This window comes from Excalfactoria chinensis, chromosome 14 (genome assembly GCF_039878825.1).
Source record: "Excalfactoria chinensis isolate bCotChi1 chromosome 14, bCotChi1.hap2, whole genome shotgun sequence".
NCBI classification, from domain to species: Eukaryota; Metazoa; Chordata; class Aves; order Galliformes; family Phasianidae; genus Excalfactoria; species Excalfactoria chinensis.
Genome location: NC_092838.1, coordinates 5,122,190 through 5,135,349, shown reverse-complemented (window position 1 = coordinate 5,135,349; position 13,160 = coordinate 5,122,190). Strand labels below are relative to the sequence as shown.

Here is a 13,160-nt window from a genome sequence, read left to right as displayed (position 1 = left end):
TTTCTCACATCAAACTGATCCAAGTAAGAAATCCCTTCTCATCTTCTTGGCCTCAGTGTCACTTCCAGCCACACACAGGGGCTGAATGCACCAGGACCTGCACTGTCACCCTGAGGGATACCTATGCCATCAGCACACCAAATCCCAAACAGAAAGAACCAGGTTTCTCAGCATGTCCCATGCAGCATAGGAAATCTCATCGCACTTGGGCAGCATTTACCCAATTCAAAGGTAAAGGATGAGAAAGGAACTGAGGTCTGGGGCGTAACCTCACCCCCTGCACGCACACAAACTGTGGGTCACCTCCCTGTGCACAGTGTCCTCTCTTACAAACTCCACCTTCATCGAATGGGTGATTATTGGTATTCACATAGCACAGAAATCTGCAAAAGAGCAGCAGTGGGCCAAAGCCTGAAGCAAGTTGGAGATGCATCCTCAGCCAACCATCACTCCTTCTCGCCAAGGAACCCACCTTCAGAGTGCGCTGTCTCCACAAAATCAATCTAAAGATCAAACACACCAGTACCTGTAGTCAAAGATCAGCATTTCCTCAGCATCCAGGATGACTTTTCAGGGCTTTTATTTCTCCTAGCAATAAATATTACAGCCAAGAGGCTCTGAGCATTGGTATATGAGCACATCACACCATCCAAATAACTTAGTTTAAACATTCTAAATGCTTATTTCAGTGTGCTGCTGCGTTGGTAAGGGCTTTCTAGCTTAAATTAAAAGAACAGTATGAATAAAGATGATTCTGAATTCATAAAGATGAATTTAGTGGGATTAAGGAAACAATTTCAGAGCAAGCATGCAAACTTCTATCAATAGCTAAGACTCAGCTATATCACAGCAAAAGCAAACCCAACACCACAAAATCAGTGGAAACTAGCTTTAAAAAAGACAGTGCAAATACAAGATTGAAAAAAGGTGAAAACCAATAGCAATGAAGGTGAAAACCAATAGCAGTGAAGGTTAAAATGAAAGCCACATACTCTGCCTTTTCATGCACATAACTCACTGCATAGAAAATAGATTATCTCCCACCACTGGAATGGCTCGGTGCCTAGAGGAAATGCAAAACAATTACTGTTTCAGAATAAAAAAGACCACAGGACATGAGGAGGAATACTCTTCCAACAACAAAAATTAAAAAGAAGCACAAGCCGGGAAAGCCTCACTGCATACAAATGAAAACACACAGGAAAAGGACGTCACATCGACAGTGAGAAAGACAAACACAGCCAAGCAGACCCGCAGCAAAGCGGGGCAACACAAAGACTTATGGATCCAGGTTCGCACTGAACAATGCAAGCATTATTCTGAGCAAAAATCCTGCCCACTCGAGCAAACAGCCCCTGCAAAAAGCCAAGGAACATCTTATTAAGCTGTACCTGTGCCTTGTACAAAAGAAATGAGTTTCATAATGCATGGCAACAAAGGAAAGGTTGATCCTGATTTTTCATTGTTATTACAAATATGGAACTATTTCACAGAAACCACTGAAATTATTGTACAGAGACAAAAACTCAACAGATGTAAAATGAAGTTCAGGTTCAGCAGGAAATGTAGACTCCCTGTTCTTTATTCTCCTGCAGCAGAAGGCCTTTTGTTATTGGCACAAGGAAGGAAAATACAATCAGCAAATCAATTTAGCCCATTTTTCAAGTTATGATTAACATAAAGCAATTTCCACTTCCCCCCACCCCCCAATACTGTTTTGGTGTTTATAGCACTTCCAACACTGAAACAACATCACTGGATGAATAATTTAAAGACAAAATGACACATGAATGGCACTACAAAGTTTGCTTCTCAAGCAGGAAAGCTGACATCCCTCAGAAGGCAGCTGAGTCACCTGGTGTATAAATAGCCCTGTCAAGAGAATAACTTTGACTCACTGCAAAATCACGCAGCCAAGTCAGGAAGGTGGGGAACACAGCAGACATTACCAGTGCATCAGCTGCTCCTTTCCCTGTACCATCTCAAACACCATCACCTCAGTCAAGCAGCAGAACTATGCATGAAGGCAGACCCAAATGCAGCATTTCCAGCAGCAGACACCAGTTTTCCTAATAATCCATTAATTCTGTCATGATTTGCAAACCCTAGTTGTCATAATAATTCACTTGCCCATCCATGCACCACTTAGAAACAGCCTTCTGAAATGGCTGAAGTCACATACAAACCTGGTGAAGCGAAGCAGTGGGAAATACCTCAGCTGGTAGGATTTGTGACTACACAGAAATGACATGCACTATCATATCTGAAGAAACCAACTAATATCTTCCTGAGCTCTCAGTCCTCATTCTGGAAATGATTGTGCACAATACCTGGAAACTCTGAGGATTCACCCTTCATCTGTAATGCAATCTGTGAACACCTTTACAGGCCTCAATGGTGACTTGAACTCTGAGCTATATCAAGTTCCTTTAATCAGCAGAAATAAATGTGAAAAGGGACACATAATTCATGGTCAAATATTTTCATATTCCTTACTCTGAGACAACCAATGTAAAAGTGCGCATGTAAGTAATGACCAGCAGATGTACCACCTCTCACAATATCAACCTCTCAAACTGTGTTGTCCTTTTCCATCTCCTATTTTGAAGCACACAATGCTCAGCCCACTGCAAATATCCTTCTGAAAATGGCTGCTCTTGCCAGAGGAAAAAGAAAACAAAACAAACAATAACCAATATTACCTGGGTTATTCTATGATTCTATGAATAAAGCCTCCAGACTGAAAAATAATCCACATTTCCCTGTGGGAGTGATATGAAGAGAGCTTATATCTCTTTCTTATGAGTGTAGTAGCTATATTCATTTATTTTACACATTTTCATTGCCTTTTGCCTTTTCATTCTCTTTTGACATAGGCAACAACAAAGGTCAAATAATCTGCTGAGTAACAAAACCCTCCTGCCTCAAAAACAAACAGAAACTCCCCCTGGGTAACAATGGTTATTCTTCTTTTACCATCACTTTCACCTCCCTCTACCCTCCCCATCCTTATACCAGATGTTTTCTCAATTTTTCATTCACTTTTACATCCTTGTAACTCATGGACTCAGATAAAGAATAGAAAAAGGAATACAGAGAAATAAGGAAAAAGACACTGACATTCCCTTTCTACTTGACTCTGTAAAGAAACCGTAGGAAAAAAAAAAATAAATAAATAAATGTCACAGCATTATCAATATGGCAAATGATTTTAAGGACAAAAACAAAGATTAACTTCCCCAGCATATGTTACAAGGTATTGTAACATGTTGACATTCCAGAGTAAATGGAAAGAACGAGCTGGCAGGGCTGCTTCCACAGCAATGTGCTGGGAGATTGTTTGCAGCTGTGATGCCACTGGGCATTCGTGATTTCTGCATTACAGCCTTCTGAAGAGCACGCTGGCTGGGAGCACAGTATTGTCTTTCACATTTATCTCCCTTTCTGAGAAGCCAGTCTAGTATCTGTGAATACAAATAAGGGAGTATGATGAAAATAAGTTTGTCTGGCATTGTGAGTCAACTGTGAATGACTAACAATCAATGAATAAGCCAGTGGGTGTCTGATTACATGGTATGTATGTTAGCTTTTTGATGGCTAACCTCTTAAAGCATATTTCCATCCCCTTGGCTCCCTAGGAGAGGATAAACTTCTCAAGGTAGCGCTGTCTGTCTCAGCATCTGTTTGCATGATGCCCAAGCAATATGATCAGCATTCTCCAATTGGCTCCTGACGTGAAACTGAACACTCATTTCCTTTCATTACCACACAACAAATAGTTTGTGTTTATTCTTCTGCTCTCTTAGAAGGCTCATTGATTGGATCCACTGTTAGTTGCTTACTGTGACAAAAGAATTGTCTTGTGGAATAAGAGAGAAGCAGGAAACTCTTTACCTCAGCCATTTCATTCTTGTTTACATTCTCTTCCACAAATAATTTCAGCTGGATACCTCTTCTCTCCAAAACGGATGCTTGGTGAAGACAAGTGAAATCCTTGAAGAGTGCTTCAGGTGTGAACAGCAGTGTCCTCACCTTGTAACTTTGAGGACATCACTGCTAACTCAGGAAGATCCAGCTTCTGAAGATTCACCTTTTAAAATGAGGTGCTGTCTGGAAAAGTGCACAGCTCTGCACTGTTTCCTCTTTGCACCGCTTTAAAGGAAGTGCTCTCAGGCTGGCTGGCTCTCAAGCACCTGTGCTGGCTACTCTGGCTCATCATGAAGTTCCCTCTTACCACAGTGAAAGTAACATAATTCCTGCTTCTTCAAAAGGCAGAATACAGCACAACCTCGTGCAGCTTCTCCTGAAACTAACCTAACTGAATGTACCAGTATGAAGACCCATTTACTTCCTAAGAAGAGTACTTAATTTAAGGGCTACACGAGAAGAAAAGTAAGAGCTAATCCAGTTAGAGACATCAAACCCCCAAGCCACCCAGGCTACAGGAAGTGGAACATTCAGCTCTGATGGAAGCTGCTGCGAGCCAGCACACACAGACTGAGCTCCAGGGCCCACACTGCTCTCATCCTGGAGGGGAATGGACAGATCTCTCCTGCTGGGAGCACAGCCGAAAGAGACTCTGCTTCCTTTGCCAGGGTCACCTCCAAGTCCTCTGGCCCTCCATCCTTCTTGCTCCTGCCTCCACTTTGTAGTGCTAATTACTGAGCCATTGTTCTCTGTGTTCTGTAGCTCTGTTTTGTGTATGGATTATGTATGTATCCCTCAGTACATAAAACTGGGGATAATATGGAGCTACATATATAAGAAAACTAAGTTCAATGAACTTTTCCTCCTTTGCCTATTTATTGCCTTTTCACATGTACACTGAGAATCTTCACCTCTTGAGAAGTTATTCAGCAACTTTCCTCTGTTTCATTTTATCACTTTTATCAGTATTAATGGGCACCTGATCTACTGCAAACGATTCTGGGCCCACCAATCTGTTTTATGAAGCAGTCAAACCAGAACGGGTCCAGATCTGAGACAGAAAGAAGTACAACTGCAGCCCATCACAGGTCTTCAGAGCCAACTTTGTACTTGAGTACTTTCGCCCTGCAGTTTTTTTGTTTGTTTTTTAATAAAAGGAAAGTTGGGATCTCCAAAAACAGAATACTTTGCATTTTCCAAACAGGAGCATTCCAATGAATCTATTATAGATTTCAACCTTTTAATCGCCTCTTATGATAAGACTCGGTACCAAAAGATTTCTCTCAAAGGAATATCCCATAAGAAATATGCAAGGGGAGTTTATTTCATGTTTTAAAATTAGAAATGCATTATTTATGGGATCGTTAATTATACATTTTGGATTTATAACCTAGATTTGAAGAAAAGCACAATATTTGAACGCACATAATTGCTATCACACTGTACAATCTCTCTTTCTTATTAAACACAGAGCCCATTTCCTCCTTGTATGAATATTTCATTCTAAATATGTGCTCCAGCTACTTGACAATTCCTTCTCTTCCATTTCAATCCTTGTTTTGAAAGAGGGCAACTCAGACATGAGAATTTCCTGCTGATATAATCTAGTTCTACTCCTCAAGCAAAATAGATGTGAAATGCAATGTCTGAAAGAGAAACCTCCCCCTTCAAACACCCAGACCTGTGCTCTCAGGGAACTGTAGGCTGCCCAATGCTTGACTGTGTGCTGGCTTCAGGCTTCACAGATCCACACTCAGCTCCCTGTGCTACCACACATGCTTTAGGAGTGGGAGATGACACCCCTACTCCTTTGTCTTCCTGTGCTCCCTCTTCTCTCCATTTGTAAAGCAGGGAAACCATCCCAAGCAGCTATAATGTGGTCAAACCAAGGCAGTGCAGTCGTGAGAGACCGAAGAGTGGAGGTAACTACAGAAGCAATTGTTTGTGACCAGCTGCTTATACTAACTGTTGCTGGGAGCAAAGATTTTGATCTTCTGCTTTTACTCTGGTTTTAATGTCTCCAGGTTTAACTATGTCATTTAACAGAAAAACTTTTGCCTGATTGTGATTGAGAAAACAGAATCCTCAGTGTCTTTTATGCTTACTTCATTCATAGCAAAGATACTGAAATTCCCATTTTAAAGATTGAAAACTCTACTTTATTAAGATGTATGCGCATCATGGCCCTTACAAATCTCTATTAAACTGAGGATTAGGCAAAGGCTGGAACAGATAGTATATTTTCATTCAATCTGCTTTAAAATAATGATGCATGCAACTTCATGTCATTACTCTTTAATGTTCTTAAGCCTATTTAATCACACAGTAATATTCCAAAAAGGAAAAGGGAATTATTTCCACATTTAATTTTCATCGCAAAAGTGATTGTGGTTCTTTCCATGGCAGATAAGCAGCTAAATCTGCTTGGTACCTTAACTTGGATATGACTGCATTAGCTCTGCTACATTACGGCTGAGCTAATGAAACAAAGCAAAATGATTAGCTTCAGACTCCTTGGAGTATTTGAAAGCAACATCTAGTTTGCTGTGAGGGACCTCTGTGGAGCTAACAGTGTCACAGGCACTGTACCTGAATATGTATCAAATCTGGCCTCTGTGGCAGAGCCCATTACGGAACCATAGAATCCCTGGGGTTGGAAAAAGCCTTCAGTATCACCAAGTCCAACTGCCAATCTGACCTACCAAGTCCCATCACTAATCCCTTCTTCTTCTCCTCTCATCTGAGGTGACAGTGAGGAAGGAACAGCTGAAAGGCAAGGGCAGATGTGCCTTAGCACAGTCAGCTGTGCCTGCTCCTGCAAAGGAAGTTCTTATCCCCTCACCTGAAAACAGCCCCCATCCTGTATCACTTTGCTTGCCACCAGTCTACCCTAGCATTACATGAACACTGGTGACGGGATGGAGATGCAGCAGAAGCTCACAGGCAGGACCATCCCATTGGCATCTAGCAGTTTCCATCTGCAGCAGCACAAAGCCCCACCTGAGCTCTTGCCTCCAGAGCTGCTGCTTGCTTCCTCATCCTCACAGACACTCACTGCCTTGAATTCACACTTATTATTACAGTGTCTCACCTAAATAAACCACCTTTCTCCATGGGGTCTGCCAGCCTGACAGGGAGTAACAGAGGCTGCACTGTTGGAAATGTTAGAATCCCTATTTGAATGGTTAGAGGCTCTGGGGCAAGAAATTAAGTCTGAATTTATAGATAAGTAACAGGAGATACATTGATGCTCATATACACATAAAGGAAACTAAAGGAAAAGATGACAAAACAGTGTTCTGCTATTAACCCCAGACAAATCATCAATCTCAGTGCCACACTAGGTCAAATCTGATTATTTTAATGCAGAAGCAGGTATATTGGAAGGCCTGGAGAAAATATTAATTCAGTTGAGAGTCTTTTGGACATGTACATGTTAAGCTGTTCTAAGCTGAAGCAGGATGCTCAAGGAAGTGAATTAAAAAGTCAGTACTTTTCTGTTACGCTCTGCCCCCTCTTCAGCCACCCCCAAGTCTGTCTGCCTTAGAAATATTCCCAGCCCTAACTCACCCATTTCCTAGGCACACCATTCTCTTTACAGTTTTGTAGCCCTTCTGCTCATTTTAGACAAAGCTGGAGATAAGCTGGAAGAGGAATCAACAAGTACATCTTGCTCAGTTTCTATCCAACACAGCCTGCTTCTTCCAGATCTCATAAACTGAACTGAATACAAGCAGCAACTCCTAAACTTCTATAAGGCTTCAAAGCAGAAGGTTTACAGACTGACTGGATTTTACCTTGGTTCACTGAACTGAAGAGGAGGATATAGCTGCAAAACAGAACCCAGCCTGAATTTCAAGCATTCTGAAAATTCAGTACCACTCATACTTCAAAAAACTGCACTTTAAGTTAGGTTCTCCTGTGGATTTTCACATCCTAATGTCAAACACATCAGCTGTAGAAAGATGGCAGGGGGAATACTGGCCATGAAGAAATGGAAAACTAGGAGTGTACTGACCATTACTTTTGTCAAAATAAAAAAAGCCCTGGAAGACAATTAAGTCCTGACATATCCCAGGCCCCATCTAAATGCAGGCTCACATCTGAGCTGAATACCTGCATCTTCCACACGATTTCTAGATGTCAAGTGAAGTATCTGCTTAAATACTTCACTGGCCTGAGACTTGACTGGCCTGCAATTCGGAGGGCTGAGCACAAAGTTGCAGCACTTTCCACTGAGGGCAAGCTGCATGTTCATGAGAAGACTTACTGTACCAAAGCTTTGTTCTTCCCTCGTTTGCACTGACATAACTTTGTAAAAGTTGTGAATACATCCCTGATACACACCTGAGGAAAGGAGCAGATACTTGGGCTTCCTGGCTTTTGTGTTGCAAATGGAAATAACTTGCTTTTTCCTCTTTAAACCACAAAAAGCCATAAACCTCTAGCTTTTTAACAGAAGCCCCTAGTAGTTCGTTTAACTTGCAACCAAATCAGACTCAAGTGAAAGCCGTGCAATTAAAAGACAAAGTGTTTGAGTTGAGGTTCAAAACCTTCTTTTGTCAATTCAATAATATGATTATTTTTTTTTTCCTTTCTCCTGGAGATTGTTACTACATTCATATTTGAGTTTTAATTAGCTTCTCCAGGATTGTTAGTGCTTCTATGAGATCCTCTCTTCTAAGCTCTAATTATAGATATGGAATAGATTATCCCAGTGTTTGATGACCTTTTATAGTCAAATTGACTTCAGCTTCACACACACAGAAATCCTAGCTGGGGAAGGGAGAGCATTCACACTAGATGCCCACAGCCCAGTGAAGAGCAGAGCTGTGCACCCATCTCCCTGTGTTGGTACTTTGTGTCACATGAGTTCCAGGAGAAACATAGACTGCATTGCCTGTGTGATGGATAGGTCATTCTAAACTGAAACAATGTTTCATTAAAACAAACAAAAAGCAGCTTTTAAGATGGTATTAACAGATTGCACGAGTGAAAGACCACACAAACAGAGCCGGGGAACTTTGTTAGGGTCTCACTCTGTGACTGGCTTAATATATAAGATTGTTCCTCACTCAGGATTAAGTCTTTTTAACTATTTATTTACTTGCCTAACATCCATTAATTACTGAGATTGCAACAGTATGAGTGATTTACAGAGACACGCTCTGACAGCTTATATATCATGAGTAATGCCATGCCAGGCACTTTGATATTTATATTAAGACAAATGGTGCATAATGTGACGCCCGCGCTAACAATGAACATAAATATTTAGTATTCCATGAAAAGCCTACTGGTGTTATTAATTTGGCCTTAACTTTATCTCTCTCTGCAATCTTGCCCAGCCACTGTTTATTTAAAGGCATATTTCCAGAGAACCCTCACTGAATGCAGTAACCAGCCCTCACTGCAGTAGCAGCAAGCTCCCCTCCTAACCCTCAGTAAGGTACTGGAAGACATGAGAGCACAAGGACAAGCACAGGAAAGCCAACAAGGGAGTGGAACCCAAAGAGAAAGGTAAGAGTGAACAAGAGGGAAAGATTTTCTATATTCTCTCAGTTCAGCCCTAAGATAGCCTTCTACTGCTCATCAATTTACATTTGTAAATTGCTGTTAAGGAAACTGCAACGAGGTATCTCCTCGCATCAGGCAGTAGTAAGCCAGCAGATGATACACCTGCACTGCCTTCTCTCTTTTCTCATTGTGCATATCCCTTCTACAATCCAGGCACACCCACACGAGCAGCATATTTCTATATTTATCCACCGCTAATGCTTAACTGTTAAGGAACTGAACTCTCTCGTTTAATTCTGTCATCCCAGTTGTCACACAAATAAAAGAAAAGACTCACTCCATGCATGTGCATAAATCCAGACAGCGGTAATCTACTTGCATTGCTTACTGCACTATTTCATGTTTGTCAGCCAACACAGCAGTTGGCTGCCTGCCAGTCAAGTGAACACTGCGGTGAGCCCTGCTCTATTAAAGATTATTTACAAGACAAGTTGTTTGCATGAATGCAAATCACGAGATGCCTGGCCCACCTTAATGGGCTACAGAGGGATTAACTCCTCCCTCCTCTCTTGGCACCTACATTTTTAGTGCAAGATTCCCTTCCGTGACAAACTGCCACTGCACACTGCTATGCACGACACCCAGAGATTAAGGAGCTCAGTATTTAGGCTGTCACAAGAAAAACCAGGCAGCTACAGGGCTGCGGTAACCTCTGCAGAGAGAAAATATCAGGTGCTAAAAAGCTCTTTAATACAGAGGAGATGAGAGCACCAAAGTCAAACAGGCAATGAAAGGCAGATTCAAATGAGCAGTAAGTAGAAATAAGCAACGTGTTCATAGCCTGCCTGTTGTTAGCAACTGGGCTCAAAACCTTGTCACTTTCTTTGAGATGAATTGATCTTGTAAAGAAATGTTTAAAAACTGCTATTAGGATGATGCAAAGCTGAATTTCAGTTGCTATAGCACTTAAAGCCCATTTCATATCCAGGGGAAAAACCTCCCATTTGCCTGAAACACATGGAAAGGCTTTGGTGCTGCAGGAGAGGGCTCATGTATTTTCACAGCTCCTGCTTCTGGCTTGGGGTTGCTGTAGCAGCAAGGTGACAGTCTGTCAGTGTTTAATGGATGCCACAGGGCTCTGGATGGGACCAACCTGCAATGCAGTTTCAGTCGCTCTACAGGACTCCAACACAACAGTTTACCACAAGTACCGAGCTGCCATTTACATTCCCCGATGGTTTTTAAAGCTGCAAGAATTTATTAGAGATCAAGTCTTAAAATGAGTGGAAAAGGGTGAATAATAAATGGTAGGCATTGTGATTTCTGTGTTTAAAAAAGAAAGGCTAGTTAAAAAGAAATTAATTGGTTTATGAATCCACAAGAAAATAGAAGTTATTTCTATTTCACCTCTGAATGTCCTGTGTCTCAAAGAGAGCAACACCGAGGCACAAAGTAATTACTTAGAGACTCATTTTTATCCTTCCCCCAAAACTAAGTGAAAGCCCCGCTTTCCCTAGGGCATGAAAATTACAATACAGCAATCACATTAAGCAAGAGCCACCAGCAGCCACTCCAGATTTCTGCAGGGTCGTGTATTGCGTTACCCAGCAACATCAGACATCTTGTCTTCTAAAAAAAAATCACACTGCGCCAATCAAAATAACACAACGATTGCTTAGATGTGTCCAATTCTTTTACACTGAATCACAGCTGCTCGTAGATCGCAATGAAAACTCACACGTAAGCCCCACTTAGTTGCGCTTTGCCTCTTTTAGGTACGTTTTTCAACAGAGGAAGAGTCCCACTTATGACTGATACAAAATTAGCATGCGGTTATTGCAGTTTCTGGGTATTCTGCAACATCCTGCAGCATGTGGTACCTGTGGTTTTACACAATGCACACGGCTGACAACTTTTGGCTAAACTAATCTCTGGTATTGTTCTCACTTCAAGCAATTTTAAAAGCATCCACTCCCATTAGGAGAAGAAAAAGTAATTTCCAAAGCACAAAGCAAATGCTTGATATCACAGAGTACAGAAATGCCCCATTCAGTACAATAACGGCCGCTAATGAAGTTTTCATTTCCTAGCTCCATGAGACATGAAGTAGGCAAGACGTACAGAGCTAACAAGTACAGAACAACCAGTTCCTTAACAGAACTGTATTAATGCTTAGTTTGACCCGCAGCCTTTGTCCCAGCTATGCACAGCATGCACATAATTCTTTAAAATATCATCTTTCTTAAGCCTTTATCTCTTACCCTCTCTCCCTCCCCTCTGAATGCCAACCAGCTCCTGGCTGTAGCCATTGTTTGCACAAGCATTTCATGGGTGCTTGGTACAACCACCTGGTGCTCTCACCGCTTTCTCATTTATTCTCAGACACAGGAAAAAAAGAAATACGTTTGGTGAGTGCACTGACAGGCTGTGTTGCTAAACGATGTTAGCCTTGCAGAGCTTTTTATTTAGTTTTTTTGTTTCTTTCTTACGTTACTTCAAAAGTTTTCCCAGTGGTTCTGATCTGTAATAGAATATTAAGCTGCAAAACACCTCCTGTTGCTTTGTTGGTCACAGTTACTGAGAAGATTTGATTCCTACTGTTCTTAAAAGGCAAGTGACAGACTTTGCTGGGGCGTACATGACCTTTCTGAAGCAGCAGCCCGGTAGGAACCATGTCGATTGCTCCAACCTGTTCAATGAGCAACAGCCGCAGAGCCAGCGGGAGAACAAGCCCTGATGCCTACAGTTAAATAGCAGCACCTCAGGAAAGCGCATTTAGGAAACAGCTGAAGACTGGAAGGTCACTCTGGATGAATCGCCCCTTTCTCAGGCAGCAGCTCCTCTGGCTGGCACTGGTTGTAACGCAGTGGTCTGGATCTGAAGACACCCAGCACTTTGACAGAAGTGCTCTTCTAATATACTTCTGCTTTCCTCTGTAATTTATTATACTTAAAGCAATACCAAATTTCTCTCAGAAATTCAGAAAACCCAAAGGCTTGAGCTGCTTTCAGTCAACCATGAAGGTTATGAATCCAATGGTCTGCCTGTCCTTCCACACTCACCTCCACTGAGGTCTCCCAAGCGCCTCTTAGGTTCCTAAATGCTCCTCCCCCACAGAGATCAATGTTTTTGTACCCTCTAACCTTCCTCAAGGTGGCTTTGTACAATTACAAAGCTTCTTCACACCATACACAGCACCAGTCTGAACTCTAAGAGCTCTTGGCTCCTGTCCCACTCACTGAATTCACTGCACACTTTGCCACTAACTCCTCCAAACCCTTAACAGTCTCAAGAAGGATCCCAGGGTGGCACACGTGTCAAATGACAAGCAAGTAACACTTAACTGAACAATATCTGACTTTCAGAAAAATGCGAGAAGAAAGCAGAAGTCCCCAGCTGGGGATATCTATTGTGTTCTGAGCTTGCACAGCAAGTGAGCACAAGCACAAAAATGCTGTGGCATGCTTAAGCCCTCTGATGTACCATGCTGAATACAACAGTCATCCAAGCACACAGGAGCCTTTTTCCTCAACCGCAGTTTCAGCTCACCTTACCTCCCTCACCACACGCTGCCACAAGAGCCCACAATCTGCTCACCCCAGAACCACAGTGTGAAGCCTTCCTGCTCTGTCTCCTCTTGATTATTTTTTCTGTTGCTTCTAGGCACCTCTGAACCTGTCCAAATGACAGACAATAATCACACTGATACCATCTCT

At 42.0% G+C, this 13,160-nt stretch overlaps 1 long non-coding RNA gene across 1 annotated transcript in view; it reads right to left on the bottom strand.

Annotated features, from left to right (window-relative positions):
• Positions 1-3,362: 3,362 nt before the first annotated feature.
• The window catches only part of LOC140258933 (uncharacterized), a 30,563-nt gene continuing 20,765 nt past the window's right edge, over positions 3,363-13,160 (bottom strand). Inside the window, exon 3 of the long non-coding RNA XR_011905323.1 lies at positions 3,363-3,464. This is a non-coding gene — a long non-coding RNA (uncharacterized lncRNA). The remainder of the gene's footprint in view (positions 3,465-13,160) is intronic.